The following is a 7926-nucleotide window of genomic DNA, read 5'->3' as shown; positions in this document are numbered from 1 at the left end:
CGACAAGCTCGTGCCGCCTGGGGACATGTCGGTGACGGTATGGGCACTAGACCTGGCTACCGAGCAGTGGCGGCGGCAGCAATTCCATCAAGTTCATCTGCGTCGGTAGGGAGCATGGCTCTGAGGCCTGCAAAACATGCGACAAGCTCGTGCCGCCTGGGGACATGGTGATGACGGTATGGGCACTGGACCTGGCTACCAAGCAGTGGCGGAGAAACGATGGCGGTGAGGACCTCCATGTGGCAGAACTGTGGGAGATGGAGGGCTTCAAGGCGGCGAGGTTACCATGGGTGGAATCGATCCTCCCTGTCATGTGTGGATTGGAAGATGATGGTGGCGGTGGCGGTGTGTTTGTGTTTCAACGTCAATGTGGGGGACTCCGAGCAGGTGCACCTCATTCGCCTCGATATGAGCACCAAGACCTTGCTGCCGCCGCTCAGCTTGCTCGGCGATTGGTGGTCCAATCCTTTGTGTTGCAGTTTCTTAGAATGTGTCGAGTTCACCACCCCACCTGACAACGAGGATGAAGAGGGCGTGGTGGAGCTTCTCCACCCAAGAGAGGTCGTTGCGAGGAGGAAGAAGAAGATAATGTGTGCTTAGTTCCTCCGATGAGGAGGTCCATGCTGCCATTGCCAGTCACCTCCAACCGATATTAATTACTTATTGCCACGTGACAAGCGGTGGACATGTGAATATATGATACTCCCTCTAGAGTGTAAAAGGGACTTATATTTTGATAAAAAAAAGAGTAAGCGTGTCACTTCAGGGCCACTTTGATTTTATAAGAATTTTCACGCCTTATTAGGTTTACATATAGGACTGGGAGCCATATGATGTTTTTTCCTTATCAAACTCAGAGTACAAATTTTCCTTGGGGCCAATCTCACAGAGTTCTTGAGGTTCGGCCCCATACGACGCTTTTTGGGCGTCCTGGGGGCCGAACGGCTGGAGATGCTCTAAGTAACCAACAATATTTTGTCAGTATAGCTTATACTCTGTTCTAAACCGAGCAAGCAATGGCGCTAACTGCAGCTGTCACCCACGCCTCCCCCGCGCTCCCGCGGCGGCGCCACCGTCGTGCTGCGACCCCCTCCACCCACCTCGCTCCTCCCCTCTCCACGTCGACACGTCCGGCGACCCTCGACTGCGTACTCTCCGACCTGGAGGCCCAGCCGCGCCTCCTCACGCCGTCCCACCTCGCGCACCTCCTCGTCGCGCTCCTGCTCCACCCGTCCCCGCGTCGCCGCCTTGCGGCCTCCTGCCGGTCTCCCTCCTCCGCCGCCACCCGGACCTCGCGCTCCGCCTCCTCCACATCCACACCTCCCTCGGCCTGCTCGCCTACGCGCACCACATCTTGGACCACCTCCTTTCCGCGCGCACCCGCCGGGAGCGCGCGTTCCCGTGGAACTGCCTCATCGCCGGCTACGCCAGCGTCGGCCGCCACGAAGATGCGCTCGTGCTCTATGTTACGCTCCCACTCGAATCTTAATAGCACACAGAGGAATTGTGGATACAAGTCTCGATCGATCTAGGGTTCTAAGGAGGAAGAAAGGGGATCGGGAGGAAAGAGTGCCGCCGCTAGCCTATTACTTTCTCCACACCTCTCGCAGGAGGGCTCGAGTCCTACTTAACCCTACGCGTTGTCACCCAAGTGTGGGCCGGAAACTTGCTGTTTGGCTTGGCTTCACGTCTTGGTCGTTCCCATCCATCCGCTGCATAAACGGCTTGGCCCGTATAGTGGTGGCTGCAGGAGGGGCCAAGGTGGCAGGGACTGTAATATCCCCTCCCCCTCGAGACACAACTTTCCCCCAAGATGGCGCATCCGAGAAGTGGTGTTGAAGCTCGGTGGCGTCTTCCCAAGTCGCCAGTTCCAGTGGTTGGCCTGTCCAACACACATGGACCTGTGATGCACTGGTGCCTCCGCGCCGAACGACTTGATGCTCTAGGACCTCCTCCGGGACTGGGCTTGGCGCCGCTGCTGCTGGAAGTTGCTTGAGGCCATGCTCAGTGGGTGGTAGAGCTTGACGAAGTTGGGAGACGCGGAATACCGGATACACGGTGCTGGAGTCCGGCAGCTGAAGCTTGTAAGCCACGGCTCCCACGCGCTGCAGAATCTTGTAAGGCCCAAAGTACTTGAAGGCCAACTTCTGGTTGGTGCGAGTGGTCACCGAACGCTGCACATACGGTTGCAACTTCAGGAACACCCAGTCGTTGACGGCGAAGACGCGGTCGGAGCGACGCTTGTCAGCAGACTCCTTCATTTGTTGCCGTGACCGCAGCAGATGTTGCTGGATAAGCACCTCCATGAGCCCTGTCTTGTAGCCACTCTGCAAGGTCTGGGGACGCGCAAGCCACCAGGTCAACAATGCCAAAGAAACGGGGAGCGTGTCCGTAGAGAACTTCAAGTGGAGTCGTCCCCGACGCCGAGTGTGGTGATGTGTTGTACCAAAACTCAGCGAGGGCCAGCCATGCCTGCCACTTGGTAGGGCAAGCATTGACGAAGCAGCGAAGGAAGGTTCCAAGGCATTGGTTAACCCGCTCCATTTGCCCATCTGTTTGCGGGTGTCTCGCTGTGCTCATGCGAAGCTTGGTGTGAGTGAGCCAAAAAAGCTCCTTCCACAGGGTGCTAGTGAAGACCGGGTCACGGTCCAAGACGATCGACTCGGGTAACCCATGCAGCTTGTAGATGTTTGACACAAAAGCATGCGCCACTTGAAAAGCTATGAAAGGGTGAGACAAAGCAACGAAATGTGCATACCGGGAGAACTTGTCGACTACCACCAAAATGGAGTTGAATCCTGAGGAACGTGGAAGGCCTTCGACAAAATCCATCGTGGTCATTTGCCAAGCTTGTGTTGGTACTGGAAGGGGCTCTAGAAGGCCTGGATAGCGGACCCGTTCTGGCTTGGCTTGTTTGCAGGTCTGGCATGCCTCTACAAACATTTTGACATGGTGTTTGAGTCCCGGCTAGGTGAACAGCCGCCGGACACGCCGGTAAGTTGCATTAAACCCCGAATGGCCACCAATTGCTCCAGTATGCAGGGCCTCCAGCACTTGCTTTTGCAGGGGCACATTGTCGCCCAGCCACACTCGGCCATGTTGCTTAATGATGATACCCATCCTGGGCGTCCTGGGTTGTTGCCAATCGGGCGAATAGGCGCTGTGCCGATGGGTCGTCTTGATAGCCAAGTTGGATTGCTTCCAGCCAAGCCAGCACTGCCGTGGTGATAGTCGCGAGATCTCCCTGTGGAGGGCCAGGAAGGCGAGAGAGAGCATCAGCCGCGCAGTTGTCCAAACCTCGTTTGTAGACGATGCGATACCGCAACCCCAGCAGCTTGACCATGACCTTCTGCTGCCATGGAGTAGACAGCCTTTGATCTTCCAAATGAATCAGGCTTCATTGATCTGTATGAATGATGAATTCATCATGTTGGAGATACGGCGCCAGTGATCGACAGCCAAAAGAATCGCCAGTCCTTCCTTATCATAGGTCGAGAGCATGTGCTTACGTGGCCCCAGCGCACGGCTCAGAAAACCGAGTGGGTGCTTTTCTTGCATCAAGACCGCCCCAATGCCGAGATCTGAAGCATCTGTTTCTAGCTCAAATGTTTTAGAGAAATTTGGCAGGGCCAGCACTGGCGCAGTGACCAACGCCTGTTGCAGAGCCCACAATGCACCATTTTCCAATCCGGTCCAGCGAAAAACGGCCCCTTCCTTAAGCAGATCCGTGAGCGGCCGGGAGGTGATAGCAAAGCCACGGACGAACTTGCGATAGTACCCAGCCAAACCGAGAAAACCCCTCACTTCCTTCACATTGGTAGGTACCGGCCACTTTTGTATTGCTGCAATGTTCTTCTCGTCTATGCGTACCCCATCGCCACTGATTTCATGGCCCAGATAGAGAAGTATTGAGCTGGAAAATGTGCACTTGCTGTACTTGATCTTCAACTGATGCTCATGCAGCAACTAAAAAACTTGACGGAGCAGCCGAATGTGTGAGTCCAAGTCTTCACTGTGAACGAGGATATCATCGATGAAAACAAGCACTCCATGACGAAGTAAGGGTGCTAGGACCATGTTCATGCCCCCTTGGAAGGTTGGTGGACCACCGGTAACACCATACGGCAGGACTTTGAACTCGAAGTAGTTGTGGTGTGTTTTGAACGCCGTTTTGTGCTCATCCTCAGGTCGCATCCGAATTTGGTGGTAACTTGCCCGCAAATCCAGAATGGTGAACACCCGAGCTCCTGCTAGCTCGTCAAGCAACTCATCAATAACCAGCAGAGGATAGCGGTTCTTGACTGTGATCGTGTTGAGGTGTCGATAATCCACACAAAAGCGCCAAGTGAGATCTTTTTTCTGAACTAACAAGACTGGAGAAGCAAAAGGACTCACACTTGGTTGAATAATGCCTTGGGCTAGCATGTCGGTCACTTGCCGCTCTATCTCATCCTTCTGCACCGGGCTGTATCGGTACGGGCGCAGATTGACAGGTCGTGCCCCCGGCACCAAAGGAATAGCATGATCAAAGGCTCGTTGCGGTGGCAGTCCTCGTGGTTCCTCAAACAGCACCCCATACTACTCAATGAGTTCACCAATAGCAGCTGGAATGGGTGGTTGCCCCATATCTTCTGTGGTTGAGCAGAGTTGCACAACCCGAGCTAATGCCTCTTGATTCAGCAAGCTATGCAATTCCTCTCCAGAGATCAAATCACAGTGAGTGATATCCGCCCTCACCCCGCTGAGATGCACTTGGTTGCCCTTGTACTCGAAGTCCATAGTCTTCTATAGCCAATGCACTTTCATTGGACTATGACACGCCAGCCAGTCGATACCCAAAATCACATCATAACAACCCAGAGGCAAAACCTTGAGATCTGTCACGAAATCGACTCCTTGAGAACGCCAGGTGCACGCTGGTATTTCCTGATTGCAATGAAGAACCCCACCATTGGCCACATGCACTGAAATGGCACGCTTGGCTGGCTGCACTCCCTGGAGGTGTTGAGCCAAGGACGAGCTAACAAAACTGTGTGAAGATCCTAAGTCCACAAGCATTAGAACTTCCCGCTGTTGCACCCAACCATGCAGACGCATCGTTGTCGGTGATTCTGCCCCTTCTACAGCTTCTCAAGACAGGACACAACAATCCGATTTACTAGCAGTCGCTTCCACTTGAGCTGGCTTGATCGGTGTTTGTTGAAGCATCTCGATCAGTTCTTCGACCACGTGAAGCTGCACAGTAACAGCGATGGTCGCGCCCCCACCGTTCGCCACAAGTGAAGCAGAGGCCCTTGGCGCGGCGGTAGGCTCGCAGCGCCATCAGCTTATCATCGTTGGCCGGTGGTCGAGGCGTGTCCAAGGTGCGGCGGTCGTCTTGGAGCGACTCGCTCGAAGCACCGCCGGCCTTCGTTGGTGGGGCAGGCAGTGGCAACGCCGTGCGAGGAATCGCCCGTCCTCCCACCGTCGTGGAGAGAGGCACCGAAGGGCGTCGTTCGTCCCGCCGGAATGTGTCCACCACCTCTTCCTGTAAACAAGCAAGATCCACAGCAGTATCCAAACTTTGTGGGTGATGAAGAACAACAGTGGCACGTATATCACGTTGTAATCCCTCCATAAACTGGGTAACAAAAAATGCAGGATCCCAAGAAGTGTGGTGAGCTAACAGGTTACCCATAATTTCTGTAAATTTCTCAGCATATTCTGTGATTGTGCCCGTTTGCTTCAGCCTATTAAACCGCCTAAGAAGATTCTGAAATTCCTCTCTACCAAACTGAATACATATGGCAGTGGCAAACTCTCCCCAATCCTGATAGTGCAAGTGTGCTTGGGAAGATTGCAACCAAGCAAGAGCTCCATCTGTAAAATACATGGCAGCACAACTAACCCACGTGTCTGGACTAAGCGTGCACACCCGGAAATACGCCTCACATTTGAGGCGCCAAGCTCTGGGGTTCGTCCCGTCAAACAGGGGGAATCGAACCGTGGTGGTGGTGGCATGCGAAGGTACCCACGGTCCCCGGAAAACGACTGCTCACCATGGTGATAGAAGTCGGACGTACCAATGGCCGGAGGTAATCGAGGGGTGCTGATCTCCCCTGACGATTTCCCCCGAAGATCAGTGAAGACGCCGTGGCCATCGGGCCCGTGACAAGTGTCACCACGAGCTGGAGTGTCGACGGCGCGTGGATGGGGCGCATCGGCCGTCGGTGGCGGAAGTCGGGGTCGCAGCCCGTCCGCGAGTTGGGGAAGCAACGGCGGAAGCTCGCTGAGCCGCAGGGGGGAGGTGGTGGAGCGGTCGCCACGGCCTTGTCCGCTGGCGATGTGGTAGTGGCCTTGTCGATCTGAGACCGCAAGTGACCCACCTCCGATCGGATCTCCTCCACGGATTGCTCGATCAAGGGGCGCCATCCCTGCAGCTCGTGGACGACGGGGTGGATGCCTTCAATTTTGTTGGTGAGGGCCGCGATTGCCGCGGTCAGATCGGCGATTGCCTTGGTGTGCTCCTCCATCGCCGTGGCCTTGCCTTTTTGCATCTGGATGATAGATGGGAATCGCCCAGCCAGATTTTGGGGAGGGTGGAGAAAATTTTTGGGTGGATCGGACTGGCTCTAATGCCAATTGTTACGCTCCCACTCGAATCTTAATAGCACACAGAGGAATTGTGGATACAAGTCTCGATCGATCTAGGGTTCTAAGGGCATCTCCAGCCGTTGGCCCCCCATGGGGCGTCTAAAAGCGCCGCCTGGGGGTGAGCCGGCGCAAAAAATGGCCCTGGGGGCGAGTCGGTCCCCAGCCGTCGGCCCCGAGGCGCGTATTAAAAAAAAGAAGGGCCGTTCGGCGAAGTTATGATAAAAAGTAGTTAAATTTTGGCTAAACATGGCAAATTTCGGTGAAATTCGTGCATTTTCATTACATTAACCTAATCTAAAAAAGAAAGGGGCTGAAGTCGTCGCCGACATCATCGTCGTCGGCCTTCTCCTCCTTGACGCGGGCGCCCCTGCTGGACCCGGCGTCGCCATGGCGGACTGGCGGCGGCGCGTCGTCGTCGTCGTCGTCGCTGTCGCATAGGACGACGACCCCATCTTCATCGCGGCCGCGTCGGCGCTCCTCGAAGCGGCGCAAGGCGGCGCGCTGGCGCTCCTTCACATTCTCCCGGCGCGCCTTGAGTCCTGGCGCGCCCATTCTAGGGCCGCATTGTCGTCGTCGAACTCCGCCTTCACCGGCGCCAGCCCCGGCTCCGTCTTCACCGGCGCCAGCCCCGGCTCCGTCTTTGGCTTGACGAAGCGCGGAGGAGCCGACGAGGAGGAGGCACGCCGGCCGCCCTCGTTGATGATGATGCCGGCGCTACGAGTGCGTCGGCCGAGCGGCGACTCCGTCGCGGGCTCGGCCTTGACGCCGAGCAGGGCCGGAGTGCCGGAGGAGTGCGATGAGGATCGGGAGGAGGAAGAGGAGGAGGAGGACCCAAACCTCCTTGGCGCCCATGGCCCGACACGTCGGTGCTGCGCCGGGGGTACGCCAACGGCGGGTCGTTGCCGCCCTCGAGGTACGTGAGCACGCCCTCGAGTGTGCGGCCGGGGACGCCCCACCAGAGGTGGCGCCCCTCGCTGTTTTGCCGGCCGCCGACCACCGGCGCGCCGTTGGTGGACGCTAATCGCTGCTGCTGGCGGCGCTCGAAATACACCGCCCAGGTCGCGTGGTTGTCGGCGACGTACTGGGGGAGGGAGAGTTGGGCGTCGGTGAGGGACGCGCACACGATCTCAACCTCCTCGGCGAAGTACTTCGGCTTCGCCACGGCGTCGGGCAACGGGGGAATGGGCACTCCCCCGGCACTGAGTCTCCACCCCGTTGGCCCGGCGCGCATGTCCGGCGGCGCCGGGATGTTCGCCTGGAACAGGAGCCAGGACTCCTGTTCGCGGAGCGAAC

Source organism: Triticum aestivum, chromosome 5B, assembly GCF_018294505.1.
Source record: "Triticum aestivum cultivar Chinese Spring chromosome 5B, IWGSC CS RefSeq v2.1, whole genome shotgun sequence".
Taxonomy (NCBI): domain Eukaryota; kingdom Viridiplantae; phylum Streptophyta; class Magnoliopsida; order Poales; family Poaceae; genus Triticum; species Triticum aestivum.
This window is presented reverse-complemented; position numbering follows the sequence as displayed.